This window comes from Gallus gallus, chromosome 2 (genome assembly GCF_016699485.2).
Source record: "Gallus gallus isolate bGalGal1 chromosome 2, bGalGal1.mat.broiler.GRCg7b, whole genome shotgun sequence".
Taxonomy (NCBI): Eukaryota; Metazoa; Chordata; class Aves; order Galliformes; family Phasianidae; genus Gallus; species Gallus gallus.
This window is the reverse complement of record NC_052533.1, coordinates 85,706,872-85,734,732: the sequence shown is the minus strand read 5'-3', so window position 1 is coordinate 85,734,732 and position 27,861 is coordinate 85,706,872. Positions and strand designations below refer to the sequence as shown.

The 27,861-nt window shown below is 37.9% G+C and overlaps 1 long non-coding RNA gene across 1 annotated transcript in view; it reads right to left on the bottom strand.

The window, feature by feature from the left end:
• The window catches only part of LOC112531818, a 53,435-nt gene that overhangs the window by 12,808 nt on the left and 12,766 nt on the right, over positions 1 to 27,861 (bottom strand). Inside the window, exons 3-4 of the long non-coding RNA XR_003073844.3 lie at positions 22,665 to 22,783; positions 13,317 to 13,448 (exon numbers count right to left, since the gene is read on the bottom strand). This is a non-coding gene — a long non-coding RNA (uncharacterized LOC112531818). The remainder of the gene's footprint in view (positions 1 to 13,316; positions 13,449 to 22,664; positions 22,784 to 27,861) is intronic.

Here is a 27,861-nt window from a genome sequence, read left to right as displayed (position 1 = left end):
CTATATCCTCATGGATTTCTCAGCCCAAAGACAACTTTCCAGACAAAAAATAGTGAAGGGCTGCCAAATATATATATCATCTGAGCATGTGTCTGCCTCATTCAGCTGAAAGAGCAGAGAAGTGGGACTACGCATAGTCATCTGTTCTCTGTTCTGCATAGGCTCCAAGGGTCCTAAACACCATTTCTCCCCACCTACATTTTGGTTATTTTGCCGTGCAGGAGTTTGTCAGTGGCTGTATCTGAGTGACAATGGCTTAAATAATGCCCAACCCTGCACCAGATAAACCAGTAATTTAACAAGTAGATGGGTTCCAAAACCTAGGCAGCTATCTCAGTAAACAGGGATAATTCATAGAATCACCAACATCAGAAAAGACCTCCAAGATCATCTGGTCCAATTGTCCAGCTACCACCAATACTTCCCCAATAACTCATGTCCCTTTATACAACATCTAAGCATTTCTTGAACACCTCCAGGGACTGTGACTCCACCACCTCCCTGTGCAGTCTGTTCCAGCACCTGACCACTCTCTTGGAGACAAATTTTTTCCTAACATCCAAACTGAACCTACCTTGGCACAACTTGAGGTCCTCGTCCTGTCACTAGTTATGTGGAAGAAAAGGCAGACCCTCACCTCACCACAACCTCCTTTCAGGTAACTGTAGAGAGCTATAAGGTCTTCCCTGGGCCTCCCTCTCCAGACAAGTTCTTGCAAGTAGAAAGAAAGCATACATGTACCTTGTGTATTGATAATACTGCATGTTAGATCCTGAGCACTCTCAGTTCAAGGAATAATCCTCTTCATATTTCAGAAAGGTACAGCTTCTCAACACAAGACCTAATCCTAATTTAGTTAAATTAATTTCTGGATGTAATAAGCTAACTAGAGTGACTTTAGCAGTCAGGCTGTGCATTGTCACTGGGCGAAGTACAGGATTTATACACCCATCCAGTCAAAGGGTAGTTTGGCAGAGATTTTGAGTACTTCAGTGCTGTGTATTGGGATGGTGAAGAAATATCTTTGGAGCTGTGGACCTCAGTTCTGCTAACCTGGAGAACCTATATTTTCTGTTTTCAGTGTACTGTGATACTTCAGGGAGAGGAGGTTTGCCTTGATCTTGGACCTGCCTTGCCATCCGGTCTTGTCAAGGTGATAGGGACAAGGTGTTGCCATCAGTGGGTGGCTCTGCAAGCTAGCTGGGGCAGGGCAGCTCTCAGTGTTGGGACACAGCCTCTTCCACCCCACCACCACACTCTGCCCTTGCAGAGCACCCGCTCCTCCCATTTCCTGGCGCATGAAGACAAAATAGCTGAGCCAAGGAGTACTGCAGCTGCAGGAGGATGAGAGATTTCCTGCTCTGTCTATCCTGCTGCTGCCTTTGACTCCCTCCCCAGCTGTATTTGTCAGGCCCACTGTCTTTCACTGTGCTCCATCACTTCTCACCCTCCTCTGCTGCTCTGTTTTTATGGTAACTCATTTATAAAATGAAGACAGTTATATTTATAATGTAGAGCATGCTGGAATACTTAATATTTCATTCTATTTTTTTCAAGCATGCCTTCCTCAGACGTGGACTGATAAGATGACAAGTGCTAAAACAATCTCTGAAATGATTCATGGACTTTTAAGCAAATTAATAAGTGCCTTGGAGCAAAGATATATATAATCACAGAAAAGCCTTACTCTTTTCATAGGAGATATATCCTTGAAATACTGTTTTATCTGATTAATTAAAGTTAAGGGGTGGAAATGCTGGCTTTCCCAAGATTAAAGGGAAAACTTAAAATATTCAGATGGGAATTTGTTTTATATAATATACTACATACACACTTAAATATTAAAGTTTGATCCTTTAATATTTAACCAATGGACAGTCCACCGAGACATCTCTTTCATTTCCACTGGGGTGCTGGTACAAGCACCAGCTAGTTTTAATAGACATCACACATTTAAAAAAAAATAGGCACAGTTAAGTCACAGTTCAGCTAAGAGCCATGGGGCACAATATGTTGCGTGGGTCAAAAGCGCACGTCCTAAAGGAACTGGTGAACTAGAACAGCGTCTTTGTTATTAATCCGGAAATTGCATTTTTAGAACATATATTGCTGACTATATAAGTCTCCTTTTTTTTCTTCTTCCAGTATTTTTTTTTTCCACATGAACACAGCAAACATCTCTCTTTGTTCTTTATAAAGATCTTTTAACCGTGCTCCTGTTTCAACTAGGCAGTAGCAATCCCTCATGCATCTTAGCATTTATGTTTATGCAGGCTAGAAATGTTCGTGCTTATACTCATGCCAGACATCTTTAATCCACACTTCCATCTGCCAGTGACCTGCATCTGACCTTCTTCAGAAATGCAAGGTAACTTGGCTAGCTCTATTTCTGGTCCTTCTGAAAAAGGATTGTCAGGTCAAATTGTGACAGTTTAAGTGTGATGTCTGATATTGACTGCTGTCCAGCAGGGACTTTAAGCACTGTGTCTCCCACTTCATTCAGGACCTTACTATTGACTTGCACTGTAGTCTTAAGGTTAGTCTTTTATCTCCTGTGCTTCCAGGCAAAGAAATAAGTGGCAATGGAGTAAACTGCTGTAGTGCAGCCCAGGGACACTCCTCTCACGAGGTTTGTGGCTGTGTGACTTCAATACCCAATAATTAGTTGACCGTTGCACAGCATGTCAAGAAATGCAATTACTACTAAGGTATGTTTCTGCAATTTACTTTTAAACACAAAACTTTTTCAAAATATATCTCTGTGTGCACTTTGGACAATGCAGGACATACAAGCAAAAAATATTTCTAAAGTGACATAGAAAGGTAAGAAAGATATCAAAACCTTCTATTTATATTAAAAAAAAATCTTTATTATTATTATATCATTTTTTCACGTTTTCCTTCCTATTTCCACACTTGTATCTCTACATTTTTTAGGAAGTCTTTCTAATAGAATAGGAACCTGTAAGAGCTTGGGAGCACTAAGGATCCATGCTGGTTAGTGGCCAGAGTCTCTAGCAAAAGGGTAGAGGATGAAAACATCATTAAATCCATATCTTTCTCCTCATCAACTTAGTGGAATTGGTGCATAAATAAATCAGACTTGAAAATTGAGGTCTTCAATAATTAGATCAGTTTGGTCTTATCTTTGACCAATTTAACAATGAAATAAAATGGACTCTTCAAAATATGAACATTATTTATAATTCTTACATGACTCAAAAATAGACCTCATTCAAAAAATAGTTTGCAACTCAGGTGTACTATTATCAAACCGGAATGACTGATCTTTAAACTTCAGAAAAGTTTACATCAACAGATGTGTATATATATTTCTGCTTCATGCAGCAATTGTATTGAACACGTTACCCAAGGCTGTTGGTAAGGCTAACATGTTCTGCTTTCTCACAATTAGACTATTTTTGCCTAAGTATTGCTCTTTTTTAAATGTTATCTCGTAATTTGACTAGTAGTGCTTTGTGCTGTAAAAGTGTAGAAATTTTGCCAGATATTTGTTTAAGTTCATGCCTAATTTTTCAAGAGGAAAAAAAAAAAGAGAGAGAGAAAGTAATTAAAGCAATTTATCTATTAATTGCAAAATATAGATTTCCTTCCCTAGAATATGCAGAAGACACAGCTTAAGTCTGAGCAAATGGAATTACATCATCTCTAATATTTTATCGCATGATAAAACCATAGAATTTTATTCTTCTTGACTGCTTTCCAGATGCAGTTCCATACCTGGATTATTACAGGATTTGACTTTATTTGCCTCCTTTACTAGACAAAAAACTCTACTAAAGCCCTGAGGAAAACTTTACTGAAATAAACATTTCACCAGTATTCTTTATTACTATTATTTGTATTCTAGCAAAAGAAAAGTTGAAAACACCTGCCTCATTTCACACATGAAAATGTTGTACAGTGTTGTCTTCAATAGCTCAGTTTACTTCTAAGAGATTAACAGCAACAGGTATTCCATTTTTACAATATTAATCCATGATTAATTTAAGCATATTTTAATGCTCCTTGAAGCATGATATTATTTTCCTAATCTCAAGTTTGCCTCATTGATCCTATTGTTGTGTCTTTTTCCCACATTAAAAAAAAAAAACCTCAATTTATACAAGACAGTAGCTCAAATCTTTCCACTTAAATCTGACAGCACATTATTATTATTACTTTTTTGATAAGGTAGAAGAACTGGCCTTTTACTATTTCTTGCACTTCAAACATGACCATAATCCAGAAAAAGTACTGAAAGGTGAAGCATTGTTGTGATAATTTTTCTACCTACGTGGTCTTCATGGATATTTACAGATACTGTACATCTGCCATTTTGTATTAGCAATAAGAACATCAGTTGACAAAATGCCATAGAATGATGCCAGTTAAACATTTTGCTAGCCAATATGATGTATTAAAAAAAAAAAAACCACTCAAAATGTTTCAAAATAATAAGAACCTTTTATTGGATTCTGAGTTATATCAGGATATTTCAGTGTAGAGTATTTTTTCATATTTTCTGTTTCTGTAGAGTAATGAAGCCTATTTGCTATTCCTGAGAAACCTTGATTTCTGAAAGAGTAATGGACAACTAAAAGTGAGTGATAGTTGCAAAATATGCCTCCAGGATGACATAATATCTCCAGAAATAAAGTGATTTCCAACATAATTATTTAAACAACTAATATCTTGAAAAAATAACAAAGGTAGGTAAATGTTTGGATGCGGCCCTGGGCAGCCTGGTCTAGTACCAGATCTGGAGGTTGGTGGCCCTGCCTGTGGCAGGGAGTTGGAACTTGATGATCTTCACAGTCCCTTCCAACCCAAGCCATTCTATAATTCTGTGATTCTAAATGGTGATTCATGGCTTCTGTACTTTAAAACTGAAAACGTCAAATGGATTTTTTAAGTGTCTGCCATAATTGATGCCTTGGAACATCAGCAATACTGATCAAAAACACTGCAAAGTCAGAATATAGACATTATTTAGCCTTTCTTTTTAATGTGTAGGTTCCGAGCAATGTTCACATCATGAAAATAGCTGAAAGTTTTAGAGGATTCACTTGGCATTAACGTTTCAATGGCCTCTTCTTTTTTACAACGCAGTACAAATTAATCATATCCTTAACTGTTAATTTTCCTACTTCTGGACTACAGTCCTTTGTCATAACTAATCTTAATTTCCAGTAAATGATTTATGAATCCTGAGAGTATTTAGGAAAGCTGAAACAGTTCGTTTTTGTTTTTTTTTTTTTTAACTTTTCAGATTGCAAGCAGGCAGCAATGGTGAGGAGGGAGCATCTGGATTTGGGTTGACAGTGTCTATGCAGCTGCCCAGGCTGCCCATCCCTTACCTACAGTGCAGTGGCCACACATGTCAGCATGTCACAAACTTACCTCCTGTCTGGCATCCACATGACTGAGGTACTCCTTCCTTGCCCAGGATGATGCAGGACGTCAGCAGTGTCACATCATGCTGTAATATCCATTGCCACTTAGGTAACATTTTGCCCTCTATAGGATGAGAGCCAATCAGGCCAGCTGCTAAGCAAAAATAAAACACCACCTAAAAGGAGAAATATCCTACTTCCGGGGGTGATTGGATTTCCTGGTGACTTGCTGCAGTGAAGGGAACAGGGACACCTCTGTAGCTGACCATTGCTGGGGGTCAAGGATGTGGCCCCATCCCTATTTAGCAGCATTGGCTGACATCCAGGAGAGGAGCAGCTCTCGGTTGAGCAGTGATACCCTCCCCATGCAAGGAGGATTTGTGGGGAGGTTCTGGGGCCTCTGTTTCTAGGAAGGCTAGATAGCATGAGAATGCAAACAAAGCAATAATGAACTCGGGAAAGCTGCAGCAGAGGTATCAGTGTATCCAGACAGTCTCCCAGTTATCCTAACAAAGGTATCATCCATCCTTTCAATATTTGGAGATTTCCCAGCTGAGCCTTCTTAGATCTTGTCAAATTATCTTTGGGAGCATAACAGGTTCAGCAATTTTAAAAGTAAAATACATTATTTACAACTAAAAGTATTTTTATTCTAGACATGCTAAAAATATTTAATGGCAAATTTATTTAATTTATGTTCTATGAATGAATAGTCAAATTATTTTGATTTTTTTTTGCTTGTTTAATGAGATTGATGAGAAATATCTTATTAAATACATGTCCAAATGAGTTTTCTGATTTTTTTTCTTTACAGCCAAAATAAAATATATAAAATATGCCAAAATAAAAATGTATACATATTTTTTTCCATCTCTCAACACTATATTATTCAAACTCAACTGTGTCTATGTAAATTACATGTAAATTTGTGTTTAAGATTTGTTCATTACATTTAGAGTTTATATATGGGCATTGAGAATGTAAAATCTGTATCACTTTTACCAGCTCTAAATCCAAGAAGAGGAATCACCAGTGTTGTGAATTTCAGTGAAATTTTAGTAGATAGATAGTTGAATGAACAAATCTCTCTTGGCACAAAATAATAATAATAATAATAATAATAATAAAGTAGCAACAATTCCACATATCAGCAGAAATATGTAGGAAATTTTAAATCACAGAAGTGCAGAAGGGAAATCCTATACCTTATACATGGTACACAGGAAGAAAAGTGATGATATAGGTGTACTCTTCCCTTAAAGCCTCTGTGCAGAAGACAACCATAATGAGCCCCTGACAGCCATTGCCATGACTGGAAGAAAGATGAAGTCTGCCATCTTCACCCACAGTTTTCAGAACACCAGCATCTGCATAGCGCAGAGCAGTAATTCCTGCCAGTGAGAGTAGAGGGTATCCTTAAGATCTACACACAGCATCGCAGAGGCGCCCTATTTAGAATCTGTTCTTCTAAACACTCTGAAGAGTCCCTGTAGATTTATCTTTCCCAGGTAAATTTCTATGTATTTTTTCTACAGACAAAAATTGAATTTATGAATCGGAGTAGTATTTTCTGTAATTCCTCTATATTTTGTTTCTACTACTCAACATAAGTGTTATATTATTAATAAAGTACAAGTGCATAGAGACTGGTTGTATTAAAGCAAAAGATATTTCACATCAAGAAATACAGCTGCTTCTAAAACAGTGCCTGCAATATTTTCCTGGATCTGTATACTGCAGCATCTTTTATTTCCTTGCTTTCATGTTGACTTCCCACATTTTTTTCTTATTTTCTAATTTGGTCAGTTGTGTTCAGCACTTTCACTTTTCATCTTGCATCCTTTTTGCTTTAACATCTGAAATATTTGTAGCCACAGTCTCTTTGGAACACCTTCTCTTTTGAGACGTGATGAAGCACGTCCAGCCAACTGGAACTAAACTTTTTGAAATATATTACAGACGTAACATAGAAATACTGTCTCATTACTGTTACAATAACTAACTCTAAATGTTGGACTTCTATAAGAATCATTTTGTAAAAGAAGAGAGGAACATGGAAATTTGTTCTCAAAACTTCTTTCTTAATATGGGATATCTGACAGAGTAGTAATCTCTCTGTATAAATAATTATCTTGTTCTGGTTAATCAGTTTTGATCGCCTATAAAACCAGTCTTTAATGTCAGGAAGACCTCCACTGCCCCTGGACAGAGTCTTTCAGAGAAGGCAGAGCTTTCCCACACTCTGGACAGTGACTGGGCTCCTGTAACTCAGTGTTTACTCTCATCTAATAGTTTTCTTGCAATTAAAAATTGGCATTATTTTGCACCTTGCATACTTCTCGGGAAACCCAGGCATTTGAACATACTGGACTATTGTATTCTCTGAGCCTTATCACACTTTCTGGTGGAAGAAGCTGAGGTGAACGATATAATCAAGGCTGATATATTATGTTCTTTATCACAAGGTACATTTTGAAACCTTCATGCATATTAGAACAGAAAAGACAGCTGTTGCTAAGTACCATTTACATTGTCATAGCACTTACATTTTGTAGTTTACCCATCTGCATAAAACCTTTATTTGTTATTTGTACCTGATTTCAGATTACAGAGTTACATGCTTCAGACCATGCTGTTTTATAACTTACAGAGTTATTTTTTGGTCCATGAAATGCGCTGTTATTAAGTAAACTTTATTTTCTATTTAACAGTTTCTAAATACCTCTTTTGTTTAAAGATCTGGGCATTATTTACTAATGCTGTTACTGGACAATTTTGTTTTTGGATCAAACTAACTCAATCATATCTAAATCACTTTTAATACAGGAGCTAGCGCATTCACATCTACTTTAGTTTTATTTAACATCTTAATATGTAAGACAATTTCAGAAAACTTTTCTCAAGTCTGTCAAGAAAGAAATAACATGCCAATATTTGCTAGTGCATGCTATTTCTAATATAGGCTGTTCAGCACAGAGACTGTATACAGTGGGTGATGGAACATCATTTGTTTCTGCATTTCTGATGTTTTTCAACTGCAAGTTGAGTCTTTTGTCCTTTCTGACTGCTGGCATAAAGAAGATACATACAATTTCCTGTAGTTTTTTCATAAAACATGTCAGAATAGGGGGTAATAAGTATAAAGTTGCCCAGAAAATTTCAGCACATCTTGGACAAAAGACTTTTCAGGTACTGCACTAAATTAAGCAATGTTTAGAGCTGCTATTGTTTGCCATTATGTACATGTTGGTATACACAAGTTTGTTTGTTTTCATGAACATTTATGGTTACCACTAGTTATTTGTTCCTCTGCTATTACAAGATACTTTGACATAACATTTCCCTTAAACTGTATGAGTCAATGCAGGGATAATCAGAGCCAAAAGCATACTCTTTCTCTGAAATGTGCCTCTGTCTGGATCATTATTTTTGTTGTTTTCAGTTAATTGAATGAGATTTCCTCAGATCTTTTTCTGTTCTTCAGAACTGTCTTTCCACCAAAGATACATTTCTTGTGCCTTTAGTTGATGATGCATTAAAAGCAGTAGCAAAAGTAGTGTCAATTCTTATCATTTTGGTTGAGTCATTTCTTTAACAAACATCAGTTTAACTGTTATCAGTATACTTCAAGAAAATATGTTTATAACAATCAAGCATAATTGAATAAAGTTATATGACACTTTAAACGCATACATGCTTCTAGTCTTACAAAGAAATCATAGAAACATTACAAACTGAACTAAAATACTTTTCTGTAGACATATGTATGACTTTGTTCACCCCTGAACATGCTGAGGACTGTTTTCAGTAATAATTACTAAATTGTTGGCTTTTCACTGAAATCATTTTTATCTATATATGACTAGCCTTCTGAAAAGCACTGATGATAGTCTCTGTAACATAATACACGTATCAAGGGATGTCCAGACATACCTATATTTATTCACAACCTACAGGTTCATGATTTAACTATTGTGTTTAGACTATATCTTCAAGTCCCATCAGAGAAAGGTAAGCACTGTAGAGAGAAATCTCTTTCATTCAACCAACTTATCAACTAGAGGACATTATCTCATTCTACCCTGCATTTACTGTATTTGCTGCAAGTGTTTCTGAAGTCAGTGAAAATCACACCTATAAGTCAGGGGACGGACCATTCCCATATTATTTATAAATTACAATGGAAGCAAATGAACAGTGTTCACTGCAATTGTTCTTAGACAAGATCTAAGGCCTGGTCACTGAGAAGAGCAGCTGCTGTGGCAATAAAATGGATGATGCATGAAACTACAGGGCAATGCAGCGTTTTGCAGTCTGTAAGTAATTAAGAAGAATCTTGAACACCATCCACAAGAGATAAATATCTTAAAAACAGAAGATTCAGAAAATTCTCCACCAAGAATTCCTTAAGAATTAGCTGAAAAGCCTTGCTTGCTGATACTCATCTGCCATACATCACGCGATAGCAGAAAGACTCAGATGCCTAGAGAGCATTAATCTTGTGAAAGCTCTCAATAGAAGTGCAAGTAGATGACCTGTGTAACTAGGGGTCATAAATCCTGGTATTAATCCAGGGGATATTAATGAAATATTCATGTAGGATTTACATCACAAAGAATTAAAGGATAAGAATCCTTTAATGGAAGGACTGAAAGTGGAAGACTGGACTATCTGGCAGACAAAGAATTGGTTGACTAGTGATAGCTGGGAAGTTGTTATCAATGGCTCTATGTCCAGGTGGAGGCTGGTCACAAGTGGTATCCCCTGGGGATCTGTCTTGAGACCAGTGCTCTTCAATATCTTTATCAGTGACATAGACAGTGGGATTGAGTATACCTTCAGAAAGTTTGAGGATGACTCCAAGCTGAGTGATGCAGTTGACACAACAGAGGAAGGGACACCATCCAGAGGGACTTGGATATGCTTGAAAAGTGGGCATATGAGAATCTAAAGAGGTTTAACAAGGCCAAGTGCAAGTTGTTTAGCTTGGTTCGAGACAATCCCAGATATGAGTACAGGCTGGGAGAAGAACTCACTGAGAGCAGCCCTGCAGAGAAGGACTTGGGGGTCCTGTGGAAGAAGAGCTGGACATGAGCCAGCAGTGTGTGCTTGCAGCCAAGAAGGCCAACTGTATCCTTAGCTGCATCAAAAGAGAGGTGGCCAGCAGGGAGAAGGAAGTGGTTGTCGCCTTTGACTCTGCCCTTGTGAGGCTGTACCTCCCAAGGTACCCATCTGGGATACTGTGTCCAGACCCAGGGCCCCCAGCACAAGAAACTGGAGCTGTTGGAGCAGCAGAGGGCCATGAAGATGACCAAAGGGCTGGAGCACCTCTCTTATGAAGAAAGGCTGAGGGATTTGGACTTATTTAGCTTGGAGAAGAGAAGGCTTCAGGGATACCTCATTGTGGTCTTCCAGTGCTTGAAGGGAGCTTACAGGCAGGAGGGGGACTGACTTTTCACATGGTCTGATAGTGATAGGACAAGGGAGAGTGGCTTTAAGCTAAAAATGGGTAGATTTAGTTCAGATGTTAGAAAGAAATTTTTTACCCAAAAGGTCATGAGGCAATGGCACATGATGCCCGGAGAAGCTATAGGTGCCCTATCCCTGGCGGTGTTCAAGACCAGGGTGGATGAGGTCCTGGGCAACCTGATCTGGTGGGTGGCAGCTCTGCCCATGGCTGGGCTGCTGGAACTAGATGATCTTTAAGGCCCTCCTCCAACCTAAGCCATGATTCTATGATTCTATGAAGAATATGCACACTACCACTAGACATCTGGGTGTATTTAAAAGTGTACTCTGACCAAAAAAAAAAAACCAACAAAAAAAAAACTTTGATTCTTTGAGTAGAAAGGCTCATAGACGAGTTTCAAAAAGCTGTGAATCACCTTGAGCAGATGGTTCTGCTGTGACACATATTTAGCTTTGTTAGTCAAAGATTTAATCAGACGTACAGCTGTCACATGTCCTGGCTGAATGATGAATGAAGTTATGAAGTTGAGAAGAGAGGCAGGAATATGCTATCAAACTGCAATCGATAATGCAACCATCTGCAAAGTTCTACATGTACAGAAAAAAAGAAAATCACTTAAGAGCTCAAATAAATAAACAAACAAACAAACAAATCAATCCCTATGTGGATGGAATAAGGCCTGCCAGGGGGTAGGAAGGCCCTACGAAGGGATCTGGATAGTCTGGATAGCTGGGCTGAGGCCAGTGGGATGAAGTTCAACAAGACCAAGTGCCAGGTCCTGCACTTTGGCCACAGAAACCTCAGGCAACACTACAGGCTTGGGGCAAACTGTCAGAAAGACTGTGTGGAAGAAACGGACCTGGGGACTTTGGTCAACACTCGGCTGAACGTGAGCCAGCAGTATGCCCAGGTGGCCAAGAAAACCAGTTGGGCCAGGGGGAATTCAGGTTCAATGTTAGGAAATACTTTTCCAAGAGAGTGGTCAGGCGCTGGAACAGGCTGCCCAGGGAGTTGGTGGAGTCACTATCTCTATAGGTGTTCAAGAAACGGTCAGATGTACTGAGGAACATGGTTTAGTGGGAAATACTGGTGATGGGTGGAGAGTTGGACTGGATGATCTTATAGGTCTTTTCCAACCTTGGTGATTCTATGATTCTAAGGAATCTTTCCAACATTTCAAAAACAATAGTGAGAGGTGGTTTGCTTACAAAGTACAAAATATCTACATGGTAACAGAATAGTGGCCATAAAAGCAATTTTAATAAATCATGAAAGGCAAAACAAGTCACCAAGGAAGGCTAAGCACAAGTTAGTTAAGATGGGGAAATTACCTATTAATTAACTGCAAGAATGATTAATTTCCGGAGCAAAGACCAATGCACATGTAGTCTCCTCACATCTTAATGCCTTCACATGAAGACTGAAAGCTTTTCTGTAAGAGCTACCTGAGTGAAATGCAACATATGCATTAATTACTAGCAAATGATTAAGCTCATTACAGAAGTTGCTGCTCATATTATACAAGAGATCAGACTAGATTACCTACTGATTGCTTCCGTCTTTCAACTCTACTTTCATTTGAAGATGTGAACTCCCTATTTCCAACCCAACTTTCATTCACTGAAGACACAAGTGTTTTATGCCTCCTTGTTTCTCAAAGAAACCCACTGCTGATGTGACCCTGCATGAATTACATACAAATTCTGTTTCAAGATTGACTTCCTTTAAGGTGAAAACCATGATTGACCTTATGTAAAGTAACATCAAAATAACTGTCTTGATGATCATTAGGAATTTAATGTTAAAAAAATTAATTGCAAGTAACTTCCTGGATTAGAGTTGCTTAAATAATCTGTTCTGCAGCTGTCACTTATGCAGTTCAGAAAATCCAGAACTGTATGATTCTTTCTTTCGTATGCAAAACAGTTGTAGTGAACCCCATTATATAACCTGCTGGTGAAACAAATATGATTTTGGAGAAGATACTGTAGAATTTGGGACAGGGTGAAGGGGTAGGCATGAAGAATCTCTCTTTAACTCATAGTTAAAATGAATGATGACAGACTGTCAGGAAAGAAAAATGAAGGTATATAATTATTGGTTGGCATGCCTCAGGCATCACCCAGGTGTTGACAATACATAAAGGCTGGGCATGCAAAGACGTACCACCTCAAAAGGTCCTTTGGTATCCATCCCCCAAAAGTTTTAATAGTACCATCTGTTTTACAGAATTGTTGAACTAGAAATAATTGGTTGTAACAGAATAGTAACAAAAAGTGCACACATATACAGTTCTTTTTTTTTTCTCAGATTCTGAATCCTATGCAAGATAAGGTATTAAATAAATCGTCATATAGTTATTAAATATAACTATAAATAGTAATATCAAGTTATTAAATCCAAAAAGTAGTTAAAAAGAAAAAAAAAAAAAAGACAAAGAAAGTACTTACTAACACTGCGCTAAACTGATGGTGAGCAGTTCCTAGGAGTTGGTCTTTTGATTCAGCAACATAATTGAAACGAGCAGAAGTTTATTCAACTTCACAGAAGACATGCAGCACTCACTTCCCATTGGGTGAAGACTGAAAAAAAGGAATTAAGTCAGATCCTTTAGCTGTTACATTCTGGATGATTTAATTTTATATTCATTGTTTGGACTTCTTAAAAGTTTTAATTCTCCAAAAGGAAAGCTGAAAGCTTACACTGTAATATAGTTAATCAATCATGTCACATAAACAGTCAGAAGTGACACACTAAAGCAATTGGCTTATAGACATTCTGAAATGTAATCGTCCAAATTATTGAGTTTATGCTTACAAATAGTAAAGCAATAGCAGAAACCAGGATCTATTTCTGAGTGATTCATAAGTATGCATGGAAAATATAATCCCAATAACTACGTGACAAGCTCTGACACACACAAACACCCACAAACTGGCATCCACTGCAAAAAGAGTTCTTATGGTTGCAAAAGAGTTTCCATTCATTCACTGCTTTCCAAACTTAAAACTTTAAAAGACATTTTAAGTCAGTACTTTCTGATGCTTTCTCTTCCATCTGTGAGCTTAGGGTATTTGTTGTTGTTGGGCTGAGTTAGAAGAGTCTGAAAAAAGATACATAGTCACTTTAAAATAAAAAGAAGCTTAAACTTATTTTTTGCATCATTAAAAAATAAGTGAAGAGAAACTTGTCCTATTTCCTTTAAGGCCTGGAGCCAAAAAAATGTTTAATTTTAAAATGTCAGCTTAGCAAGAAAATACTTCTCTATATGCACAGTGGGCCTTCCGGAAGTATTTGTTTAAGGGCATGATCAACCTCGCATTCTCTTCAGACTGATACTGACTTCAAAGCCTTTAGCTGAGGCCCTACAGGTACATTTGGACAATGGTGAGCTTATGGTAATGCATAAATCAGTAGTTAAGTACACTCAGAAATATCAAGTCCCATTAATTATTCCAGTATGGTCAAGGCAACTGTTCAAATGCATCAAGAAATTCAGAACACAACCAAGGCTTCCTCCTGCTGCACGTCTACCGCCTTCTACGCACAGGATTGTCCTGCGGGCTACAGGGCTTAGCTCTTGAAGGCCACACAGTCTTTACTTTTCCTTTTACTATAGTGCTGACTGAATGCAATGTTTCTTTGCTTTCTCCACACATTTTTAATTCTTAATTAGCTGAAGTAGCTATGTTGAACCCAAACTGTGATTGAGGCCATAGAATCATAAGATCATAGAATCGCCAAGGTTGTAAAAGACTTCCAAGATCATTTAATCCAATCACGCATTTACCACCAATATTTCCCTGCTCAACCATATCCCTCAGTACACCTAAACATTTCTTGAACACTCCCAGGGACGATGACTCAACCACTTCCCTGGGCAGCCCGTTCCAGCACCTGGCTACTCTTTTGGAGACAAATTTTTTCTGAATATCCAACCTGAACCTCCCCTGGCACAACTTGAGGGCATTAGCTCTCATCTTATCCCTGTCATCTGAGAGAAGAGGCTGACCCCCAGCTCACCACAGCCTCCTTTCAGGTCATTGCAAAGATCAATAAGGTCTCCTCTGAGCCTCCTCTTCTCCATACTAAATAATCCCTGTTCCCTCAGTAACTCCCCATAAGACTTGTGCTCCAGCCTCCTTACAGCTTCATTCCCTTTCTCTGGACACAGAGAAATGTCTTTCTTGTAGTGAAGGGCCCAAAACTGAACACAGTACTCAAGGTAATAAGTAAAAGGGGACGATCACCCCTCCGCTCCTGCTGGCTGCACTACTTCTGACACAAGGCAGGATGCCATTGGTTTTCTTGGCTACCTGGACACACTGCTAGCTTACGTTCAGCTGAGCGTTGACCAAAGACCCCAGGTCCATTTCTTCCACACGGTCTTCCCAACAGTCTGCCCGAAGCCTGTGGTGTTGCTCGAAGTTGTTGTGGCCAAAGTGCAGGACCTGACACTTGTTCTTGTTGAATTTCATGCCATTAGCCTCAGCCCAGCTATCTGTCCTGTCCAGACTCCTCCATAGAGCCTTCCTACCCTCAGGTAGATTGACACTCCAACTTGGTGTCATCTGCTAACTTACTGAGGGTGCACTCAATCTTCTCATCCACATCATCAGATAAAGATACTGAGGAGGACAGGGCTCCAATACTGACCCCTGGGAAACACCAGTCATGACCAGTTGCGAGCTGGATTTAACTACTTTCACCACCACTCTCTGGACCTGGCCCTCCAACCACTTCTTTACCCAGCAAAGTGTGTACCTGTCCAAGCTGTGGGCTGCCAACTTCTCCAGGAGAATACTGTGGAAGACAGCGTCAAGGCTTTGCTGAATTCTTGGTAGACTATGTTGACAGCCTTTCCTTCATCCACCAGGCAGGTCACTTGATCACAGACAGAGACAAGGCTGGTTAAGCAGGACCTGCCTTCATGAACCCATGCTGGCTGGGCCCAATGCTTCAATTGTCCCACATCAGACCAAGAGGTCCTGTTTGGACATTGACAGCAATGAAGCATTAATGCAGTTCTGCACCTGACTAAATGCTGTCATCACTGCTCCTAAATCTGGAGATAGCTTGGTCACTGCTACCTGAAGATCCTCAGCATTACATATGGAAAAGAGCATCACTGCAACACAAGATAGCTGAATCATCTCAATTAGTTTACAGAACTGTACACTGATTGGGGAATGTTAGGCATGTCAGCCTGCAACTCACCAAAAGAGTGGGGATAAGAGTAGTTTCTCATCTTGTTCATCTCTATGAGTGTGCATCAACTAGAGCTCTCTTCCAAGTGTCTATTTTCTACTTTCTGATCACCACAATTCGCTTTCAGGCATATATTTCACATGTAATGTTGATGGAAAAGCATCACATTCTTACTATTAGTAATATTTTATCATTCTTTTTACTGTTTTTTTTCCTGAATTTTAATGCACAAAATAGCCTTGGAACAGGTTGGTCATCAAGTTTTGTTCAACAAATTAATTTTTCAGCTACTGGTATAAGCCTGAAGTCACAGCTCTTACATAAAGCTTAATTCACTTCCTTCAGTTCCCCTTCCTTCCCTTCCTTAGACCTGTTCATGCCACCTTAAGGCACAACTGGCACTTCAGTTGCCATCATTCCCTTGCCTATTACCTCATTCTCTTTTCTTTTCCATCTTTGCACTTCAGACAAGGTGTGGTGTTTTTCTGTAGCAAACATCTCCAAAAATAGTGCATCTTAATTTCTAGAATGAGTTACAAACCTGCAGTGTCAGACTTCACTCCCCTAGAGCCCATGCCAACTCCCTTACCATACCCCAGACTTTTGGCTCTCCACATCATCACCTCAGGGACCACAAATGTATAATGCTACCACTGAAAACATGTCCTCTAGCAGTCATATGACAGTTATGTTCTCCCAGAGTGTGAGTTGCTCATCCTGCAGATGTTCAGTGCTTCATAACTGGGGGGAGCTTCCCAGCTGACTTTCAATATGTTCTGTACAAATATATACACCATAATTCAAGATACTACAAGTATGCGGTCAACTGTGGTGGTCAAATTGAGAAACTCACACCTTCACATGCTTGTAAGGGGTGAGACAGTCTGCGGTACATCAAATCTCTGCAGGTGCTTTCTCTGAGGGCCAGTTAAATGGAACTATTAAGTAGCTGCCACAGGCAAAGAACAGAAAATTGGGCAGTTACCACAGCTCAGATGACACGTGTTAACTTGCTAAACTGTAAGTGTAAGATCAAAAGTTTCCTTTATCTTGTGGTACACATCAGATTAACAACACATAAAAAATTACTATGCATCATTTAAAAAATCAAACTTAAAATAAAAAAAAAGAATGAACCCAAAATACTTTCGGTACAAATTACCTTTCTGATTATTTGTCCAAAACAAGACAATGGGAAACATCCATGGAATGTGCTTAGGATCATGATCTCTGCTCTCTGTCGTATGGAGTGGACAAACCAAATTTTAACAAGTTTATCCCAGAACGAGACCTCAGAAGAACAGAATTTTGGCAGCTGTAGCAGGCCAGCACCACACACTGATGGTACCCATGCAAAGTGAGGGGCATCTTTGTGCTGTGATTTGCTCCAGAGCACCCTGGCAAATCCTCTGCAGCTCAGCAGAAACACCTAGATCTTGTGAAGTCTGTCTTAGAAAGGAGCACTTTTAGTCATTGTCTACAAATGCAGCACACCACATAGCAAGGGATGACGCATATGAAAAATGACTTGTGTCATTCTCCACCACAGATTTTGAGAGACACTCCAGTAAGTCATTCGAAACCTGAGGACCCCCCAGCAATAGTCCACTGAGACTTACAGTACCAAACCAGTAAAGTATGGAGGAGCCAGAAGCACTGCTGCCATGATAGAGTGGACCATCACCCAAGGTAATTTACCCTGCTTCTCAGATGTTTGCTCCTGGATGATCATCTCTTTTGTTCCTGTTTATCAGAGGCTGTTTCAAAGATGTTTCAAGAATACTATCAGCCCATTACCAGTCCTTTAAGGATTTATGAAATAAGGGTCATGATTTCAGTGCCTATTAATAACAAAATGAGCAAATGGCGTAAGACAAAAGCTACTGATTCAAAATTATGTTCATTAATCCTTCTGCATTAATCACCCTGCTGCATGTTGCACCTTGTAAAGCTTATATATCGCTTCGTAAGTAGCCTCTGATCACTCTGTAGTAATCCAGGCTGGATGTGAAAAAGGCATAAATGACTGCGTAAATGCTTTGTAATCCATTTATTTCATTTGTTAATTTGTCATCATGCTAACTACCTGCAAAACAATGTTTGTCAAGTGCCATGAGTGCAGAGCATCAATCATGACAAGATGCAGGACACAAATATGCTTTAGGATGCTGACTGCAGCCTTCTGCTGTTTTGTCCCTGCTTTGTTTGTTTGGTTGATTGGTTAATGAGTGTTGACTACAAGGTCATTTATTTTTTTTAACTCAGAGTGTGGCTTTGGTTGCTCACTTGCTTTATACTGGGGCAGCTGGAAATCTGTAAGCATTCTGCACTTCCAAAATGTCAGGGGAAAAAATCATAAGCACACAGAAATGGTCACATGGCTTTTTCACACATAATAATGATAATAATAATCTAATTGTGTGCCTTCACTTCAGTGCAATAGCAAAATTAAAATGGTTTATAGAAAGTGCATTTTCTGAAGTGTCTTTGCTATTAAAGCCATTTATAGTTTTGATATGAAATTAAAAAAAAATAGCTGTAAATAATAGTCTGAGTACTGCAAGGAATGCAATTTTAATACTAATTTTCCATGAGTTTAATTAATTAGATAGTTTTAATTTCTTTATTTGTTCATTACAGTTTCATACTTTACCTTAAGGTTTTAGGTGAGAGACATTTAAAAGGCTTAGAGAACAAGTTTCAACACAATCCCACTCAAACCACATAGACCAAGTTTCCTAACACACATTCATTGTCTAGTCCTTACTTAATTTTATAATTACCACTAGAATAAACAGGAGTTAAATAAAGTTACTGTGGGTCTAAGCTTTGTTCATTTTAAAATGGAGGAAGAAGCTGTCCAGATCTAAGCTGCTACTATTGCTGTTCTTTTCCTTCACAATCCTTTGTGATCAGCTGAAATTCCCAAAATTAGCAGGCATTTAGTGGATAGAAAATGTGCTATTCTTGTACCCCCTTCTACAGAAGAAAGTTTCAGATTATTCTTGGTATGGATTTTTCACCACATTTCGTAACTGATAATGTATGTACCATCTTCTAATGGTAATGGTAAACATGACAACAAAGAAAAATAAAAGGATATTGAGATCCTAAAAGAGATTTCAAGCTGAAAAATGCCTGTGTTCTATTCACCAGCAAAGACTGAAGGCAGTGCAGGAGGAGCTTGTGATGCTTGCACACAGGAGGAGCAGCCCACCAAGGCCAGTCAGTCTCATCGCTTAGCCCACATAACCACCTAGATGCCTTTGCAAGGCAACATATACAATTGCAATGGTTGAATTTCACAATTTCTATTGATGTCTGGAATGCTTGTTAATAATGACGTTAAGAATAAAGTGCACCACAGTACCTGTTAATTCATTATCTGAAGAAAACTTAAGGGTGTGGTGACTCTTCATCTTGTTCATCTTGTTTATCATTAAACATTCTTACAAATATTCAGAGAAAGAAGATCCTTCTAGCACTGCCTACCTTTTTGTGTCCACTGCAGGCTGCGTACTTGTAATTTGGGTTGTTTGGGAGTTTTCTTTTAGTGATTGGGCCCCCTCCCTGGAAGCATGCAAGGCCAGGCTGGATGGGGCTTTGAGTAAACTGGTCTAGAGGGAGATGTCCCTGCCTATAGCAGGGAGATTGGTACTAGATGATCTTAAGGGTCCCTTCCAACCCAAACCATTCTATGACTCTATGATTCTATGATCCTGATTAGGATATTCTTTGGACTCTGGAAAGTTGCAGTTTGGGAAGTTACGTGGAGATGCATAGGGAACTTCAGAGGTATTGTGAAAACCCTTGAAAATGTAGTTAACAAATTCAAAGAATAAATTAATACTCCATTCCAAATTAAGGTGTTTAACTGGGACACATCACATAGCATCTCAACAGAAGAAACACGTCAACTCACATTGCAGACAGAAGCCCTGAGGAAGCAATTGTTCTCCAAAATGATTAAGGATCGAAACATTTTTTGCAGAAGGCTCATTGCAAACCCTAAGCTTGCCAAGAGCACTAGCCAACAGCTTGCTTTTAGTAGACTGAATTCATTGCAGGAATTTGCATACCTTGCCAAAAAGCCTCATAACTTAAGACCGATAATCAGATATTCCCACAGGTGAGAAAGCATTCTCACAGTGGTTTGTAAGATTCTGGAGGCTTTCTCTGTTTAATTTGCCCTTGACACACAACAGCTATATTTTTACAATTAGAAAGGGTGTTTTCCCAGCTTGTAACTAATACTCTTAATTTCTATACAGATCACTCGACTGTTCGGGCCCATTTGGACAGCCTCTTTTGAGCAATGTCTGGGCAATTTTGCTTGTGCTGAAAATGCTTCTTAGGAAGTGTCTGTTTTACTGCCTGCTTCACCAAGCTTCAACAACATGTATTATGAATCATAAAATATTAATCTTCAGTCTTTAACAGCATAAATAAGAATCTTGTTTAAACAAGAACAAACAATCACTGAAGGGGTTGTGCTACTGTGAATGAAACTCCTATTACTTCAGTAGTGCCAGGCTTTCAGTCTGGATGCTTTCTTGCTAGCAATTCTTGAACCTTCAGAAATAAATATTAGAGAAAATGAGCATAAGAGCATAATTTTGTTTTCACTTTCATGGTACAGGTACAGGTTATAACCAAATAGACACGTTTCAAGTTTACTTCAGGGTCTATTCCTTAAAATTAAATAATTGCATGCTTTGAATTAATTGTTCTATTTATTTAACTATTAACTTGAAATAATTTCAATATTACTCTAATTTAAGAAAGATTTTCCCAAAATACCAATAGCAAAGGAAAATTGAAGTGTCTCTTTTAGCAAGCAAAACATATTAAAAAGGGAAATGAATTACATTTAAAAGGCATTAGACCTTTAGCACCTCTGCTAAGCATCAAACCCAGAGAAATAATAAATAATGCACTATAGCTCATGTTAATTCTAACATTATTCATTCATGAATGGACAGGAGTAGGTAGCTAACTCAATAATGGCACTTCTCTAGTATATCTATGTTAATGTAAAAACTGTGTTGTTCCTCCCCCTCTTCCTGTAAAATGCAGATGTCATAAAACACTGTGCATGGACACACCAGGATTCTGGATACCTAAAGTAGTGTGATGCTTTTTCTTTTAAGTGAAAGCAATGAGGTAAACAAAAGTATTTTCTATAAAGTTTGAATTCACACAGGAGATTGTGACAGTATTTTTATATCGTCTCATATTAAGAAATAGTCAATTTATAAGCAAGTAATATGGATGTGGCATAAGACACACTCAAGCATTTAATAAGTGGATGCTGGTATCATAACTTTTAAGCAGAAAAGTAGCCTTTGCGTTTGTGTTAACAGAATTGTTATCTATTCTCAGAAGGGCTTGTAACGCTGACATTATAAATCCTCAGGACTCTAAAATGCTTCATCAGTTGACTCCTTCTCCAAAGTAAGTCAAATTTTACTGAGTGGCTCATGAGTGATGTTGTGCAATGCAAGTAATGCATGGGACCTGGAGCATTTAAAAATATTTTTCCTGTTTCTCCTCTTTACAATTGATTTTTTTTTTTTTATAGCATGTCATTTTTTAATTAAATTAATGGCAAACCTATGAGGTTAGGAGTCCTTATTTTTATGCTTTACTTATTTCAAAATAATGATTTGAATAAGCGTAGAACTTCCCTTCTTAGTAAGACATTCATCATCAAACGGCTGCTACGAATGGCGGAGAGCTCATGCATACACAGGAACATATAGAAATACCCCCTGTGTCCCACTATGCAATCACTAATTTTTTAGATCCCAGCCCTGCATTTGATGGATATTCCAAAATACATTTCCAGGGATTTAGAAGTGTTCAGAATTTGTATTCAGCATCAGTTTAAAGTACAAATAAGATGGACAGTGGAAAGAAAAACCTTTGTGCTTTAAGCACATCTGTGGTTTAACTCAATTTTATTTGAAAGCCTTAACGAATAGGCTTTCTATTAGGTGACATGCAAAACAGATACACATGCTTTTCCAGTGTGATATTTGCATACACATTGTTTGTATTTCCAATATCAAATCTTGGTCTGTAGCTATTTTAAATTCCAGCTCAAGACACTCTAAATTACGTTATATATCCATGTTGGTGTTACACAACTGACAGATAAAAATGTGCACATTGAAAAGCTAAGGTGATTATTTCTTTGAGCAAAACTGAATTCTCACTTTTGTTGTAGAAAATGCTATTACTGGAAAATGCCACACTAAGTGCAGAAAAATAAGCCTGTTTATGGCAACTTAGTTTGTGTCTGAGTCTCATTATTGTACTTTTTAAATACTGTAAGATGCTCTACCATTTACAAAGGAACCATTTCTTTTAGTACCCTAAAAGTGGTGACGTTTCTGATTCAGGTAGAAAGATCAGATAGATTTTATAGGAACTGGCATTCCAGTAGAAGTAGATATGAAGTAGAAATGCAACTTGTGCATAACATAAAGTTAATTTTCAGTATATATAAAAATCCCTTTATGTAGCTGTAATTTAACTTCGCAAAAAATCAACAATATAAAAATTTACTCAAACGGGAAAAGTCTTACATTTTATGTTCCAGTGCATTATGTTGAAGGTCCTCAAATACCCTTTTTGATTCCACAAAGGTAGTTTTTAGCTTTTGTATTTCTCTCAATCTGGCTCTCAGTAAGGCTCCGCACTCTGTCTGCAGGAAGGGAGAAAGAGGTTTTAGTGTGACTGATGAGTCTGGAGGATACTTTTGTGAAATAATAAAAATAAATATGTCAGCTTGTCATTTAAAGAAATAGGTTGTCGGTCTTTGTATATTAGCCCTCCCTGCAACCCAGGGTTTCCTACTGCGTATAAATAGCTTTGCTAGATATCTTGATTTCCTGTTTCTTAAAAAAAAAAAAATAAAAGGAATGATTGGATTATATATAACACTTGTTAGGTTGGAAAACAAACAAATAAACAAACAAACAGATAACCCACACGTATTAACAAACCCATAACCAGAAAGAGCCTAAATGAGCACATACAAAACAAAACAAAAAAAAGATATCACATTGACAAAACCAGAGAAGGGGAAGGGTTGGTGGTCACAAGAGCCACAGAATTGCTGGATACACTGCAGGTTTCTATTGAAGCCTAATACAAATGTGTCTATTATAACATACACCTTACAGTGACACTAGTCCCTTTGTTCCTAAATACAGCCTCTTGTAAAGATGGAACACTATAATTAAAGGAAATAACCAAAGTAAATTACTATTTACAGCAAATTGAAGGAATACAGTGCTTATTTTTCAAAATGTGCCTGGCTTGGGTGGTTTCATTTAATCATGTTTTCAAATATTTCTGTCACAGGCACCTATAGGTTGGATCTGCTAGTAAGAGAGATGTTTTGAGAGCTCACTCCCTGCTTTTGCTCGTGGAAGCCAGGGAAAGTTAACAAACAGAGGGTATCCTAAGTTAAAATTATCATTTTTTCCTGAACACTGCAAGATACTTCACCCAATTTCCAGAGCCAACACAAAAGGAGGAAAGACAACAAGCCCCCACAATGAAAGCACTGAAAGGTGTTTATTTTTGGATACTGTGTTTGAACCCTGGGACTCTTTCCCTGATGAGATCACTGTGTGAAAAGGCGCAGTGCAGCTTTCAGGCCACATCTCTACCTTCTGGTGTGTGAGAAGAAGGTACATTTTGATGCCTCAGTGACTAGATCCCCTTCCAAGTAGTTTGCTAAATTCCCACTGGCTAGGAACAGCAAAGCTGGAAGTGCACTAGATGGAAACCAGGGGCCACGATAATTGTACCAAGGCCTGCTGAGATTTTCCTAACTGCTTCCAGTAAAATAAAAGAGTCCCCTAGTAACAGTGGTAAGTCCCACAAGAAGGAACAGTACACTATGTTCACTCATATATGAATAACACTTATTTTATCGCATGAAGTTATAGATCCAGGTGCCCTAATGGAAAGAGGGATTCAACAAATACATCACTAGGTTAAAAAAAAAAAAAAAAAAAACCACATTTTTTTCTCAGATATGATTTAAATTGCAGTACTCTCATGTTTCTAACAGCAGACAAGTTTTGCAAGTGATTAGTAACAGGAAGTTTCTTTTTGATTTGATGTCATGGCATTTGTAAAGCAGATTCTATGAATTCCATCTTTTTTGTTTACATCATGTGGGAAAAAAAAATGGAAATCAGCTTAAAGAGAAGTGTGATTGACTGGTAAAGGTAGGAGATTATATTGCATTGACAGAACGTTGTGAGAGAAAAATCTGAGGTACCAGATCCTGACCTTCCTTATGCCTTTCTATGCTTATTTAATTATCCCACACTCAGTTATAATGCTAAATATAAGGCGGTTAATCCTGCCAATTATAAGGAGGTTAAAGCTTTGTGATCTTTTCTACAGCTTTTATTTTAAAGGCTATGGAATATTATACTACAATGAAATAAAATGAATTCCTGTAAAGTAGTACCTGACTTCATACACATTTCTACTGCAGAGGGGAATAATCTGAAAGCCCAAGAGCACAGAGGTAAAGTGCAACTTGAAGGGAAGAGAAACACTCAGAAACATCACTGTGGGGACTCAGTACAGCACTGATTAACCAAGAAGTGCCATAAGCACAAATCATCTCAACGTTTGCAAAATGCCAGATTTTGAGACCTCTGAATGTTAGACAAAGCAGAGCTGCAGCTACCAAGCTAGCTTCAATTATTTACAGCATCACTCTAAGATAAAGGCTTAAAAAAGTATCTTCAAAATGCCTTGTGAGTTCTCAGACATTTTACACATGCAGTGGGGAAGAAAAAAAAAAAAGTGGAGAAGACAGAAAATGCACCCTTTGGCATTGTGGCAATAGTTCAAGCATCCCTGTGCCATTGGAAGAAAACAAAAACAGAGATGATATAGTTTCTGAGACAATAAGCCTGCAGCTGGATCAGAATGAAGAAGCATTTTCTCCAGCATCTCATTTCCAACAGCAGCTGCCTGTGGAAGGCCATGTGCACAAGGTACAGAGCAGGGACATAAAGAGCAGCCACATGAAGCCAGACTGCAGGTCCCACCAGCACCTGGCCTCCAGAAGTGGTCATTTGTTGTCAGACATGCAGTGAGAATTCCCCTGCACACCTTCTGAGCAAAGGTGATTCTGCTTCTAGCCAAAAGCATCATCTCCTTCAGCAGATGTCAATCTGGTTGGGTTCTGATTACCCTTAATGTGTCTGACCATTTTCCGTGCCCACCTGAAATGATCCTTCTTTCTTGTAAAACGTTCCAGCTTCTTCAATTTTTTTAAGTCACTGTTTTTAATGTGTATTTTTCAACGGTTTATCTTCCACAGATTTTTTTTATCTACAGCTGCTAAAAGGCTACTCCACAGGCACTAATTTGCTCTTCTCTCTACAGAGACACAAATTGTTTTTCTAAAATACATTAGCATTGCGTAACAAATTGCTTCTCATTTTGAAAGAGAGTGAGCGAAATGAAAAGTCCAAAGTGAAACTTAAAGTAAATTGTGCATTTTTGCCTTCCCTCAAACACGGAAAGCCCTACACACATTACTCACAGCTGGAAAGAAAGGTGCCATGAAGCACAGCTGGATCATAGCGTGACCAGAGTAGAGCAGCGGTCACACCGCGGGGGTAAGCGTAAGTGTAGAGAGACAATCCCACTGAGATTGTAAACCCATTGAGGGGAGCATGTGTCTTCAGAGTAATATATAAATTGAAAATTTTAGGTATTATCAGAGTTATATGAGTGACTGGAAGAGATTATCAGCAATCTTTGCTGACTGCAAGCTGCTATTTCATCCCTGAAAAGCACCAGCTCAAGAGGAATAAAGTGGTGCTCGTAAGTGAGTGGTTGAAGGGGAAGGCCAACAGGCTGATAAAGCCCAGAAATATAACATCTTGTTAGCTGTGCAAAGAATAAATGTGATACCCAAAACTTTATCAAGCTGTAATTGCTCTCTAAACATGAAACAACTTATTTTGACCTCCCTTATCTACTTGAATAGAGATGTTTACTTTGAATCGAGTAGATGTCTTGGAGGGAATGGTCAATTTAAAAACAAGGGAAAATAATTTTCTAATGCCTTCTCTGTCTGTAAGCTACTTGGAAGAAATTAGAGATGCTAAAAAAAAACCTAGCTAAAAAAAGGTTTTGCCTATTCATATATTTTTGGAATAATGTTCCTGGCACAAGGAAAGTCATTTCATATAAGGCCTCCAGGATCCAAGATCGTTAATTACTGTCACAGTTCTCCAGTATCTTTAAGCATTCTCTTCTCAAAATCACTTAAAACACTGCATATGAAATACAATACTAGAGGAGAGAGAAGAGAAATCTGTAAAGTATAATTATTTTAAGCATAATTGATTTTGACTTTACTTCATCATCCTAACCTTTCATTGATCTGGATCCTCTGCTCTTAAATAAATTTGTATTTATATAACTACGCCTTTTTATTATTCAAAGGAATATGAACCGTGAAAGAAACTTGAAAGAATAAAGAAAAAAATTTAAAAAAAAGAACAACAGAAATTATATCCTCTGGCTACTAAGACAAAATCGAATCATTATGAAAAACATTTTTAGCGCTCAGTTACAAAACAAGTGAAAGCTAATTTTAAACTTATGCTCATTAATGTAGCATATTCAGGTTTGTGTAATAAGAACCAGTAGCAGCAATCAGCCTTTAAAATTACTTGTTCTGAAGAATTTTCATTTAAAATATTTTTATCTCTGTTTAAGAATTGTGGAATAACTATAACTGATAAGTCCTGTGCTCTGTACAAAGCATTTAGTGATCTGAAAGTAGATGGAAATAATTTCCTTTCTGAGGGAACTCAGCACACAAAAGTAGAAATTTGGCAAAAGCTTTTGGAATATTTCCTAAAAAACATTTCATGATGAATTACGTATGCAAAAATATAAGCTCCTTCTGGAACATCGCAGTTCCTATATTAAGTATTATGAAAAGATTCACGCCGTTTTTTGTATTCCACAATAATAAGGACAATGACATTTCTGTTCAAACACTTGAACATTCTCAGATTCAGCAGATTCAGCATGCTAACATGACAAAAACATTCTGCAAGATCGGGCTGGAGAAATTTACTATGGAAGAAATGAATGTTACATTTTCCCAGAGATTCTTCTCTGGGTCTTTTAGAAAAGTTGAAACACCAGGAACAGGAAATGAGAGCAGAGAAGTGCAGCTTAATATTGAACAGGCTGAAATGAATTATTATAGATCAGTCCATTAATATTGAAAAACACTCAAAATTAACAGCTTGCTGGGGTTTTTTATTATTTTTATTTCATAGTTTTCTTTTACTTCCACGGAAACTCCATTTATTATTATTCTCATTTGTTTATTTCATTGCAGAATTAAAATATTCAGTATAGACTATCTGCTTTCTGTCAGAAAAGCAGAAAGGGGGAAAATTCCTTTTGAGCACTATCTATTTTGCAGTAGCAATACACAAAACTCAGAAGAAAGCGAGCTGAAAAAACTTCAATATCTAATCTGCTGTGGGGCACAATACTAACTGCTTACTGCCCTGTACTGAAAGCATTTTTTAAAATTGCTGTATGATAAACAGCAATATCTGCCTATGAGCTTTTGCTACTTTTGGAGGGAAAACATGCTTTTATTTGCAATTTAAAATAAAAGCCATTCAGACTGAAAGTGTATTTTGGTATTTCTGTACTGAAAGTATGTAGTGTGTAGTGTAAATCAATGTTTGAAATGCTGTGAAT